This window comes from Cryptomeria japonica, chromosome 6, assembly GCF_030272615.1.
Source record: "Cryptomeria japonica chromosome 6, Sugi_1.0, whole genome shotgun sequence".
Lineage (NCBI taxonomy): Eukaryota > Viridiplantae > Streptophyta > Pinopsida > Cupressales > Cupressaceae > Cryptomeria > Cryptomeria japonica.
The window spans coordinates 585,653,166-585,667,745 of record NC_081410.1 but is presented as its reverse complement, the minus strand read 5'-3'; positions in this window follow the sequence as shown (position 1 = coordinate 585,667,745).

The window sequence follows — 14,580 nt, the reverse complement described above, 5'->3', positions numbered from 1 at the left end:
ATTGATTGGAAATGTAGACAGGGTGAAGATGCTAAAGAACAGGTTTGATAGTTTTGATGTGAAATTTTGATCGAAAGCTAGCTAAATTTGGTCGATTTGGGAAAGTGTTTGATTGTTGACTACTCTTGGCAAGAAAACATCAAACATTGCATACACGTTGGCCAAGGGAAATGATAAATGGCAAGCATAAGAGTGATTGGGGGCCTAGATTAGCTCAAATAAGTTATACTGGTATTGCACAAAATGAAGACACGCATCAGGCATACAACTTAAGCTGGAAAGTGGAAACCATTTGATAGGCCTCTCGTACAAAGCAATACCTCAAACAGGAAGATAGATAGGGATTCTGGTAGCACTGACTCCCCCTTACAATGCACTCATTTATCAGGCATACCAAATTATCTTACCCCAAAGATCTGAGTATCTATTATATGGGGAATTCCTGTCTCATTCTGAGTGGGTACATGAGAGGTAAATTTGGGGTATGATCCGCATCCCTTGCACCATCAAATGTGGGATTTTGGCTACTACAACAAGGTTCTTAGTGTAATTCTGACGGATCATCAATCCAACGATAGGTTCTCGAAGCAAGCCACTTAAGACTTTAACTAAGCTTAACGATGCAAAGGGGGCCTCCACATACATCGAATTCACTCATCACTTCAATCGCTTGACTGAGATATTTATATAGCGGCTTAGAAAACCCACTCGAGATTGCATTGGGAGAGTCAATATCCCTGATGTGTCCCAATTTGAACTACCCTTGTAGGGTGATGGAATCCCCAATCAAAAATAGCTCTCAACTACAAAAGAAAAATGCAGGTGCTGTCAATCACCTTTATCATCACCCAAGGTCCACGAAGGCAAGGGGAGAGGATAGTAGGTGTGACGATGGGTCCACCCTACACGAGTGCAAGCGCACCAAACATGAAAAATATAGGTTATTTAAATCCCACACGATAAGGTTTTCTTATCTAGAAATGGAATAAAAATAAACTAATACTAGTGAGAAAATGATGTCTTTGACAAGTGAGTTGCAAAAACATAAATTAGTAGTGTGTATGCTTAAAATCATCATTGTTCGATTATAAATCAAAGGGAAATCATGAATCCCTATCTAATAAAAGAATTAAAAACAAACATCAATGAAATAACACAATCAAGCAATAGGAATATAAAATCTATCAATAAAAACTTTGTATTCCGTGATCGCATGTAGCTTCCATTGTTATTCTCTTCTTTGTGGTATGATAGCTCTCATATATTGCACTGGCAACCTACAAATGACACAAAGATTAAAAGTTCATGATTGTTGTTGATTGTTCGTGATTGTTGAAAATAGAGATTGAATGCTCAATTTATAGATTTTTGGAAAGGAATGAATGAGAGGTGGAACAAAATGATTAAGAGGTGGAACTCAGGTGAGCTCACATGTTGATTGATAGTTGAACTGCTGATTTGGAGGTGGAATAGAATAGATTGAATGGTTAATCGAGTTAACTGATTGAGAAAAAAGTTGATTGATAGATGAAAAAGAATGATCGGAGGAGAATTGATTGATGACAAATAAAGCTTTATTTAGAAAAAGCTAACTAGAAGATAGAAAAAGAATCATTGGAGAGAATTAAAGAAATGATGTAATTAATCAATTTATTGAAATGATCGATTGAAATAGATTGAATAGTTAACTAATTGAAAGCTTTTTGGAAAAAAGCAAAGTGGAAGATAGAAATAGAGATTGAAAAAGAAATGCTTTAATTAATTAATTAATTGAATTAATTAATTTAGCATGTGCTTGAACTTTGACTTTGATTTTCAATTTAATCTTTGCCTGAGATTTAATTCAAATATTGAATTTATTTTAAATTTAATTTATTATTTGGATATATTTAGAACTTGGCTTTGATTTTCAATTTGATTTTTGAAATCATGCACATGTATTTGAATTAGAAGACATTGGAAGAATATGAATATGAATTTGAATTTGGAAGAATTAATGAAATTAAATGAATATGAAATTACAAGAATTAGAATTTAAATTTGGAATTAGAATTTGAAGAATTTATTAGTTAATTAAATAGTTTAAAGAAAATATTTAATTATTTAGAAATTGAATTTAATTAAATAATAAAGATTATTTAAATTAAAGGATTAAAATCACAATTAATTAAATAATAAATACTTAATTAATATTTTTTTTTGATAGGTAATTGGTCGAAGCCTGAATAGATTTTAACTGGAGCTATGAACCAGTGGGGACACAGTAGGGGACCCCATCCCCATTACATATCTTTGAATTATTATTATTATTATTATTATTATTATTATTATTATGTTTTGATTAGATTGAAGAGTTACAACTTACAATTCCACTTTAGATGTCCCTATTGGGAATTGAACTTGGGTCTCCACAATGAGAACCCAGTGTTTTAACCACTTAAGCTCAACCCCTTGGACAAATACTTAATTAATATTAAGAAAAAGGTTAAATGATTAAATAGAGATAGAATAGAAGTTGAATTTATTTAAATAATAAAGATTATTTAAATTGAAAGATTAATAATCATAATTAATTAAATAATAAATATTTAATTAATCATTAGAAAATGGTTTAAATGATTAAACGATGATAAAATTGAAATACAATAATTACTAAGACTATGAGGAAATATGAAATTAGAAGAATAAGATTAATTAGCTTAATTAAATAATTAAAGAATTATTTAATTAATTGGATGAATAATCAGTACATGACAAATGAGACATTTTTAGGTGTCTACAAGTAGTCTGAAAATTTTGTCTTGAATACACAATTAAGGCCTACAAAACTCAAATTTGATCAACACACTAAACCCTTAATAGCCTTGGTGCAGACGCCAAACATTTGCGTAGATAGTAAACGTCTACATAGATGTCGATGTAGGGCTTGAACTACAAACTAAAAATAGAATATGCAGGAAAAATATTTTGAAATTTAAATTTGAAAACTGATTGTGAACTTGTTACTCACAAAGATATTGTTGTAAAACACATACGCTATTCCTCTATGTAAACGTTAAAACACTGTTGTGAATGAAAATGTTAAGTACAAGAATTCAAAATTTTAAATTTAAAAAATAGACGGGAAACCAGGTCGGGCACATATGTCGAATCAGAGCACAAATGTAGGTCGTCTACGCAGATGCTAATGCGTCGATTAGCCCAAAAACTACTAAGTTAGCCTAAAATTTCAAATTCCTACTAAAAATCTAAATATGAGAGATTGTAAATCACCTAATTTAAATATTTTTGTGGTTTTAGATAAGTTTTTAGTTGTTTTTGTGCTTTTTAATTAATAAAAATGAAAAAAGCTCAAGAAAAAGTGTTTAGAGACACCGAATGCGGAGACGCCAAATCCTAGAATGCAGACGCCAATTTACGAACCCTACAAAACAAAGCAGGAATCTTTTTTGAAGTTAGGACGTAGACGACAAAGCACAATGAAGATTTCCGATTCATCGGACGCGAAGACACTGTTTTATAGTTAGAGATGGCAAACTAGAAACCTGTAGCTAAACTTCATAAAATCTCAAATAAAAGATTAGTAACTAGGACGTGGGTCCCACTGGGCGTGCCAAAATGAACCAAGGGAAAACAATGTAGTGGTGCAAAGGTTAGATTAAATCAAAAGAAACACACATACTCAAGTAAATGCTAGGAAACCTTTATACCTTCACAATGTTGTCACTTTCTCTTCAGATTAGACCTTCAGTGAAGTGAAGAATGTGCCCCTTCTTCACTTGATTGGATTGGTCCTATGATAGGATGTGGATTTCTCTCCACAACACAACAATAATATTTTGATGGGTGATTGGATGGATGACTGAAATGGATAAGTATGGAGGACAAATTTGACTATAGTGGAGATGCAATGACTATGATTTTAAGATTATACTAGCAGCATGAGATTGCACAAAGGATGGATATGAAATGAAGTGTAGGAGACCTCAATTTATAGATTTGGGAGGGGAGAAAAGGAGGGTCAAGATTGATTTGGAATGAAGGGTGAGGATTGAAGGAAAATGATGGAAGGGATTGAGAGGACAAGGTGTAGGGTCCAAGAGATTTTCCATAAAGGCATTTCTTGTCTCCATGCACCTAGAGCTACAAGGAGAAGGGATTCACAAGTGCATTGGGAGAATAAAAAGGAATTTAAATTTCCTTGGGAGATGGAAAGAGAATGGCAAATTCTCAAATAATGGATTACATGGAAGAAAGAGGAGAGAAAGGGAATTTAAAATTTCTTGGGAAGTGAGGGAGCATGGGGAAATGGAGAAATTTGAAATCCTTGAAACAACCAAAGTTGGTGCATTTAAGGTTTGGAAGATGAGAGGGGACAAACCATTTATGACAAATGGTTGACTTGCTCCTAATCATGGTGATTAGGATTGTGCAAATGATTAAGAGATGAGATTGGGTGGATTAATCAGAGATTAGAGAGCAAGTGGATAAGTTAGGAGGATTTGACAAGAGGAGATTGAATGAGTGGAGGAATTAAAGATTGAGGAATAATGATAATCAGGCTTCTAGAAGAATTAATTAGATTAAGTAGAGATTAGGAAAAGTGATTTGTAGGAATCACTTTGGTCAAGTTAATTATTTAAAATCAATTAACTAAATGGGACTTAGAAGAATTAATGATTTGATTGACTTTAGAAGAATATGGAAAATAGTTAATTTATTTGATAAATTAATTATTGGACTATAGTGACAAGATTAATTAAATTCAATTCAATTAATTTTGAGAAGAATAAGGGTAACATAATTAAATTAGTTTATTATGCAGAAAGGATGAATTAATTTAATTAATTTTGGACATATACAACAACTATTAATTATTTAAATAAAATATATTAAATTGTAAATTTTTAATAAATATTTTAAAGTTCTTAAATTTATTAAACTTATTAAATATCCAAAATGTCTTTAATTTATTAAATTTAATGCATTTATTAAAATTATGAAATTCATGAAACTTAATAATATCAAATTTGATATCTTAATAATTTAAGATAGATGAAGAGACATATTTAATCTAAATGTTTTAAATTTTGAGATAGTTGATCTCTAAATGTGTAACAATCTATTATATCTAATAATTAAATAGAATACTGGTACATAAAAGTTGCTTATGCATTAGAATAACTTTGACCATATATAAAATAATTTAAAAGAAGTTAATTTTTAAAATTTATTTAACATATTCAATAGTTGGCAATGTAGTGCCTATTATTTGTTTGTTTTCAAATCAATTAAAGTTCAACATATGAATATTTCTAACTATTTTAAATATATTTTTGAAATAGATTTAAAATAACATAGATATATTATTACAAGGAATCATGAAGCGTAATTAAATAAAAGAATAGAAAACTAAATTAAGCATAAAAGAACAACTATGTAAAATATTTAACAAATATAACCTCTCAAATTTGAAGAACATTACCAACGAAAATTAAAAGTGAAAACTAATGAATTCACCAATGTTAACCTCTGTTTCAATTGAAAGCTATAGCACAAAAATGTAACCATGAAATTAAACCACATCCCTAAGCCTATCCCCAAATCAAACTAACCCTACCCTTAATAGCATGCCAAATTTAACAAGAATCCTAATTTATGACCTTAATCGTAATCGTAAATCATAAAGAATTGTCATGCTTTACAAACCCTAACCCTAACCGCAATAAACCCTAACCTTGAACCCTAGACCATATTGAGCCTTAAACCTAAAACTAAACTGAAATGAACCCTTAACCTCCTCCATGTAATTAAATATTAAACTAATTTTAAGCCTACTTCTATAACTAAAACAAATTGAATTCTAATATAAACTAAATAGAATCATAACCCAACCTTCAAACAACTATAAATTAAGCTAAATTGAAATTTAATCCTAAACTGATCCCTTTTCCTAATCCTAACCATGAGGTAAATGCTAATTATAATTTGCATCCTAACCCTAAACCCTTACCCAAAATATTACCCTAAACCTAAACATGATGTAAACACTAACCCTAGCCATAATCCTAAACCCTAATCCTAACCACAATCTTTATTCTAATTGTAACTATAGTGCAAATCCTAACACTAACCATAACTCTATCCCTAAAAATAACCATAATCATAATTCTAACCACAACCCTTAATCCTAACCCTAACACTAATCATGATATAAACTCTAAGTCAACCCATTATTTTAATCATAATCGCAAATCCTAAGCTTAACCTCAATACTAACCCTAACAATAACCATGTTATAGATCCCAAACAATAACTTGACCCTTTAAACGATGGCCTGTACCCATGATATCAACCCTAACCCTACCCATAACCATAACCCTAAATCCTAAGCGTAATTCTAATTAACCCTAGCCCTAAGCCTAAGCCTAATGTAAACCCTAACCCTAAACATTAAGCCTAAGCCAAAGACTAATAATACAATAGTGTATTTATATATTAATTATTATTTAATATCTTTGATATTGTGTGGCGTCTGCTACTAGCTTATATATATTAATATTATATATAAAATACGACGAGAAGTTTCCTTCTCGAGATAAAAATATGTATAGATTCATATTGTTGTATAACTAATTACACCGGTCTCTTATATGAGATGCACCAACTGACTTTATAAATCAATGGTCTATAATGTATCTGGCGAGTTGCAAGACCATCACAAAGATCATGACCGTCAGATTTTGGATGGGTTGAAAGTACTGCAACAGTTTTGAGTTTTAAAAATAGATTATTTTTATTTTTTTCTGTTAAACTTTTATCTATTAATTTTTACTCTTTTTTAAGTTTATAATATTAAAATGATAAAGATAGTATATTACTAATTAATTATATATTTAAAAAATTGATAATAAATTATATGTTTTCTTAAATTCTATTTTTTACTTATTTTAATAATTATTGTATCATACTTATATTATATTACAATCATGATAAAAATATAATATTATATTATACATATTTTTAAATATAATACAAATTAAATTAACATAAAAAAACAATTTTTCTTATTAGCAATAATAAATATTTTACATTCTATCTAGTATATATAATCATTTATAAATTATATTCATTTTATTTTATAATCATAGAAACAACCTTGTTATATAAATTTTATTGTATTAATAGTAATCAATAATAGATATTATTTAAATTCTATTTAATATCATATAATAATAATTAAATTAGTTCAATACTATTTTGTATTTATTTACTTATCAATGGTAATAAAGTTATATGTTAAACTAAATTAAGGCAAGTACAAATATAAGGAAAATAATGGCATATAGTGCAATTTAAGACTCTCAAAGACAAGAAACAAGTATAAACAAGAGAAATGATAATAAAGCTAAAATAAATTAGTTGCAACGAAGTCAAACTAATAAATATTCTATGAACATCATACAATTCAATGAAAAATGGCACCTATGCAAATTATAAGTAGCTTCCTCCCTTGCCACTCTCTCTACAAAATTCCTCAGAATGTATTTTGTCTTAAGAAGTATACATGGACAAGGGCACTAAAGGACTGTGCATTTGTGACAATAAAATAAAATAAGGTTATGCATGTCAACTAAAAAGAATTCAATATTTTGTTAAAATTGTTAATATTGGTTCAAAGATTATTTTGTCTCATTTCTTTTTTTAGGTTTTTATATGTAAGGGATAAAAATATATATTTTTTATTTTTTATTTTTAAATTTATATATCATTTGTAACCATAAAGTTATATTTTATTTGTTTTTTGGTGTTTGTATTAATTTGTATTTAGAGTTTGTTATCCAAATTTTATTATATCCTATTTTTATCCAAAATGATCCACACATCTACATCATTTGATATCTTGGATTAGGCCACTTAATGCCCTCTTCATTACAAATTTGAGTCGTAAGTTCTAAACTTTAAATTTAGTGACCACAAACATATATTTATAGGCATTTTACTCTATATATTTCCCTCTAACTATATTCCTCTCCCTCCTCCTCCTCCTCCTCCTCCTCTCTCTCTCTCTCTCTCTCTCTCTCTCTCTCTCTCTCTCTCTCTCTCTCTCTCTCTCTCTCTCTCTCTCTCTCTCTCTCTCTATCTTTATATATCTCTCCCTTTGTCTTCCCATATATCTTTACCTTTGTCTTTTTTTCTTGACATATATCTTTGCCTCTCCCTTTTTCTCTTTCCCTCGGCCTATCTCCATCTATTTCTCTTTGTGAATCTCTCTCTCTCTAGAAATGTCTCTCCATATCCATCCATCTCTCTCTCTATCCCTCTCCCTCTCCTCTTCATAGACATCTATATCTTTATCTCTTTTCCTCTCTATCTATATCTCCATATTTCTTCTTTTATCTCTCATTCTATGCGTATCTCATTATCTTTCAATCTCTCTCTACCCCAATATCTCTCTAGCTTTCCTAATTTAGAAGCTTTGTTTTAATCATGTTTGGATCACTAGCACTATCTCCATATCTCTCTCACTCTCACTCTCTCACTCACACACTCCCTATTTCTCCCTCCTTGTTTCGAGATCTATATATCTCTATCACTCACATATACACACTAACTCCTTGTTTCTTCTTTCTTGTCTCTATCTATCCCCCCCTCTCTATCTATCCCTCACTGTCCCTATTACTTATCTACATCATCTCCTTTATCTCTCACTCTTACCCCCTCTTTTGATATCTTCCCATTTCTCTCTCCCTCTTTATATATATATATATATATATATATATATATATATATATATATATATATATATATATATATATATATATATATATATATATATATATATATATATATATGTTAGTTAATAGATTGGATTTCCCAAAATTTATTAACAAATACTCATGTTCGCCCAGTAGGAAACCAATGAAAACCAACAGTTGGGTAAATAATGTTAATTTACCCTCTGCATAAGGGTACAGCTCCCCATATGATATTCAATGAATTTTGACCAAATTTTATCATATAATTCACTTTTAACCAAAAAGAAAAGAAAGGCTTTAACATTCACTTGTCAACCCAAAATGAATGTCTCACAAAGATTATTGGAATGCGTAACAAAACATTAAGCTTCAAATAATGATTATCCTATATGAAGTGATCAAAATATTTGAACTCTGATTGATACTCGCTTATGCCTCACAGGACAAAGGGAATCAGAATATTGAAATGCTTTTAGCTAATTTCATTCATCAGATTGATTCACAGACTTAATATTTGATAAAAATCAGAGAAAGGAATCCAATACATGAACATATAAATATCCCAACAGAAATCTTTTATATATTCCAATGCACAGGTTTCAAAAGTTGTATTAGACATTCCATTCCATTCAAAGATGGAATATTTCACTGAAATTAACCAGAAAAAAAAACAGTCTGCTATCTTAATTTTTACCAAAATTTTATGGATCCCGCCAAAACATCCATTCTTAATATTTATAGTCTTCAGGCCAACCTTAACTAAACACAAAGCTTCAAGAAACAATCGTTCGTAATTGAAATTAACTAAAACGGCCAAGAGTTGTAAACAAAGCCATAATTGCAAAACAGGAAATGGTTCTTGATTTGTCCTATTGGTGTGTTGTGCCACGTATATTTCGCCACTCCATATGAGCCACTGAAAAGTTGTGAACAACCTGATAATGTGGGAGCCCAATGTGCAAGATGCGTTCCTTCCAAACCTCTTTGTCCATATTCACTTCCATAACTTTAGTTTTGTGTGTTTCCAAGTGATCAGAACAAACAACCAACATAGATTCAATTTCGACAACTCTGGAGAAGTCATCTTTGGTTAAAGATTTTGATTCTTTAACCAGGTTCATCTTTCCTTTGAAATTCTCCACCATATCCATTGTTTGCTCGATGGTTTGTCTGTCTTCCTTGAGAAGTTGTACATCAATGCACTTCAAATCTTTCTGCATTACAGCAATGAGTTCTTTCAATTCTTTCAACAACTTAATGGATTCTTCGTGGCCTTGCTTGATGATTGAATTTCTCCATTCAATATTTTCTTTTGCCACATACAATATCTTGTCATCCAAATCTTTAACCGCCTTTTCAGCGAGAAATTTCATGACACCATATTTTTGCACATCTTTCATCTGAATCAGCACTGTTGCCCATTTGTTCCTTTCTTTTTCCCACGCTATCACCTCTGTTTCAAGCTCTTGAGTTACAGTTACAGCGTCCTCGTATACCCTGATCAAATTAGCAATATATCCTGCTCCCTATTGAATTATGGATTCAATCCACTCTTCGAAGGTTTCTGCCATCATACGATTCCTCTAAACCTTATCCAACAAATTTTGGTTCATTGGCGATTTAGGATCAAAACACAAAGAAATTTGCAACAGGGGTTGCGGGCTGGGATGGTGTATGGCATTGATGTATTCTTCCATCTGTTTAACAACTTGTTTCAGTTCCTGCTTGTCCTTCTTATCCTTCCATGTTCTTGATAACATCCTTTTAGTGGAAGACTCTAAATGTTTTGCGTCAGCAACCCTGGAAGCAGTTCCTAAATCAATCTTTTCGATGGTAAAGTCCTTCTCAGTAGCATTTTCTGGATCTTTGTCTGAAATTGGTTTGGCCATTTCAGCTACCCAATGCCCTATATTCTCATCCACCTCCAACATGGCCTCTGCTTTTAGCCTCTTAGACTTAGACATCTTTCCAAGGCATCTACTCACCATATCTTCTATTGGAATGCCGATAGGAACCACATTTCGTTTCTTGCTGATTGAGGCTCCCAACCATCTGGAAACATTTGGAGATTCCTTCGCTGGTGGCGTTTGATAGTCTGATGAATCCATAATAGCCAAAGTGGCCACCTGATTGAGATTATCCTTAGGTTGTTCTTTTTGTTTATCTGCATCTTGAGTTGCAGGGATATCTGCTACTGGTTCACCCATAATTACTTGTGCTTCTTCACTATCAAGAATTATGATGGCTTCTTCCCTTGTAGGTTCTTTACTTTTCTTCTTATTTCTGGAACGAGTGACTCGAACTGATGAAGAGCCAAATAGTGATTCCTTGAACCTCTTAGTTTGAACCTTCTCACTCTGCATATCAGTAGCACCTGCAATATCAACAATTATGGCAGAGGAAGAAATGAGTGTTTGTGCAGCAGTATGGGGTTGCTTAACTAATTTCTCAACTGAGGTAGTGGTCAGTTTCATTCCAAATTTACGGTTTCTTAACCACTTTTATGATCTCCTTATAACATTAAAGGTTCTGGATTGGATAGTTTCTTCTTCTCTCCTATCCCAGTCAATTTCAGGAATAGGTTGCTTATGAATTCTTTTATTGAACTCCGGGTCCAATACATCTTCACCTTCCTCTTCATGTACTCCTGCTATGTTCATTGATAATTTCATAGTAATGATTTGCCGCAAAGTGAACCTTGACCATAATCTTCTTCGGACTTCAAATTCATCACAACAATCTTCCCAGTAGTCTTCTAACTGGAGTATATGTGAAAAGTTCATATCAACATTCAAATGTTTTATTGCATATCCTTTACTGTCAAACCCCTACCGAGCAACATAAGGCTGCAGCTTCATTTTCTTGAGTTCCTCTTCTAAATTCAATACATCAGAGGTAGTTTTGCAGCTGTAATATCCAAGTTCAATTAGGAAAATTGCTCCAGACTCACTTTTCATCCCTAATTTCTTATCAACATGAGCTAACTGTCGGCAGACTTCCAGGAGTACATAACTATCAAGAGTATATCTGGGCAGTTTGAAAGGTTCATCTTCAAAGCCTCCAATTCTAATATAAGTGAACCTAGGAAATTGAATAAAACAACTCCCATAAGTACTAATCAATTTTAATGCTTCGGATGACATTCTCTTATTCATGTTTCCCTACTGTTCAAAAGTTAATCTTCCTACAAAAACATCACTCCATCTCAAGAAGTTTTCTGTATACCCTTGTCTCTGCAAGTGTGGATAGAACTCAAAGACTTTCATTCCATCAACCCATGGTTCTTGATATAATCCTAGCCATTCTCTGATGCAGGCTAAAATATAAAACAGGTAGGAAGACATATGAAAACTGGCTATTCCAATAGAATTACTCAAACCCTCATGCAATCTCTCTACAATTACTTGCGCCCAATCAAGGTATTTCTTGCCAGATAATAGCACTTGAATGTAAAAATACATCTAGTCTTCCCAATAGAAGGCATGTGAATTCCCCTTGAGCCTGTTCAAAAGAATAACAATGTCCCTCACTTCTGTAATAAAATGCTCCCTTGTCAAAGCTTTAGGTAACCTAGAACCTCCCTTATGCATTTTAAGGAGCCAATTTCTAGCAATGACGCTCCGATAAACACTTTTCTTCTCAGAGAAAAATGCATATGAGGTTCCTATGGACCAATCTTCGTACGACTCTTTGTGAGGGATCCCAATTGCAGCCATTATTGTTTCTCTATCAATCTGCACTAAAATGTCTCCATCACTGGCCCTAATACACCTGTTACTAGCATCATATTTGCTCATGCATGCATACACTAATTCTGGGCAAGGAGCAGCGATTGGGAAAGTAGTGGCTTCTACCAGACCGCTATGAACTATCTTTTCCATCATGGAATTGGCCTCTGGATTCTTAGACCTTTCTAGAAAATTCTCTAACTCATCCTGAACTAAAGCTGTATCATCTAATTCTGGAAGGGTACTAATTAAGCATGATGTTCGACCCAAGTTCGGAAGAATTGGTCTCATGTTTGCTTAAAATTGCATCAATCAGACAACATTCAACCCCGAGGCAAAGAATTACACTAACCAATTTCAGAGCTAAAACAGAGCAAGGGAGGTTAGTGATTAAACTCACCTGTCTTCACCATCAAATTGTGTAACCCTTGAAAAAACTGAGCTAAATTACCTTCCGCGTCCTTACTCTTCGCTAGCAGCAACAATGATTTTCTTACCTGAGAAGCATCATATTTAAGGACGAAAAACACTGAAAAGTACCAAAGCATGCTTCGCCCCCACTCATTTATCTGTGTAAAACTTCCCATGATTTGATATAGTTCTGACATGCTCATTAATTAAAAATCAATTCCACACAGTCGACATGCTTTCTCATGATTGCTTTCCATAATTATAGTTTGAAAACATGGAAAACGAAGAATATTTTGTTCCCATCGTGCCACCTTTATCTCCTAAACACCATCGAGCTGATTTGAAACAACTCTTTGAACCTTGAACTATTTCAAAAGAAGTTCATTGGTTCAAAGTTCAAAGACAAAAGATCACTTGCGGCAAGGAAGAAGGAAACAAAAGAAAATTTCAATGACGCGAAAATGAACCTTGAACCTTGAACCATTCCAAGAGTGGTTCAATGGTTCAAGTTCAAGACGACCACAATGACTGACGTTAAAGGGACAACCACAATACATAAGACAAAAGACCGATTGAACCTTGAACCCGAAAGGTTCAAAGTTCAAGTTCAATGACTATGCTAATGAAGACTTAGAACTTAATAGACCACATTTCCTTTGAACCAGAATTTTGAACTTTATAAAGGGTTCAACGAACGAGTACGAAACTCAAATTGATGAAGACTTAAGCTTTGCAATACTTAATAAAATAATACCCCCTAATTGATAAGCTATAAGCAGATAAATAAGGGGTAACAATATATATATATATATATATATATATATATATATCACTTCCTATGTATTTATACATCTAGATACATCTCTCCATCTCCCACACTCTCTCTCTCTCTACTTCTCTTACCTCTTTATCCATCTCTTTGTTTCTCTTCCTCTTCCCCTCCATATCTCCTTAGATTTAATATGTTCATCACTCTATCTCATCATCTATATATCTCCATCTCTCCCTCTCCCTCTCCCTACCTCTATATTTATCTCTCCATCTAACCCTCTCTATCTCTCTATCTATTTCTCACCCTCTTCCTCCATCCCTCCATCTTCATCTCTCCCTCTATTTTCCCCTTTCCCCCTCTATCTCTAGACATGTCTCCCACTATTTACCAATCCATGTCTCTCCCCCTCTTTCTAAACCTCTGTATCTATATATCTTCACTCCTTTATCTCCATCTCTCCATATTTCTTCTAATCTGTCCCCTATTTCTATCTTGTTATATTTTCATCTCTCTACCTCTCTCTATATATTGTGTCCTATATCTTTATTTTCTTTCTCTCTCTGTTCCCTTATCTATATATTTGTCTCTACCATCTTTATCTATTTCTCTCCCCATCTCTTTATCCCCTATCTTTATCTCCTTCTTCATCTATATCTCCATCTCCATTTCCTTCTGGATATGCACAAAATAGACCAAAAAAATAAAAATTATTGACCTTTCACACATTTTCGGCCTAGCCATTGCACACAAAGGTGCAATTGCTAGTTATATAATATTATAATATATGTAAAATTGACGAATTTTTTTTATGGAGTATCCCTTTGAACCTCCTAAGGACCTAGTTTTGTATTCATTGCACGAACTGATCACGCACGACTAACAAATATTCAAACCCTAACCTATTTTTATT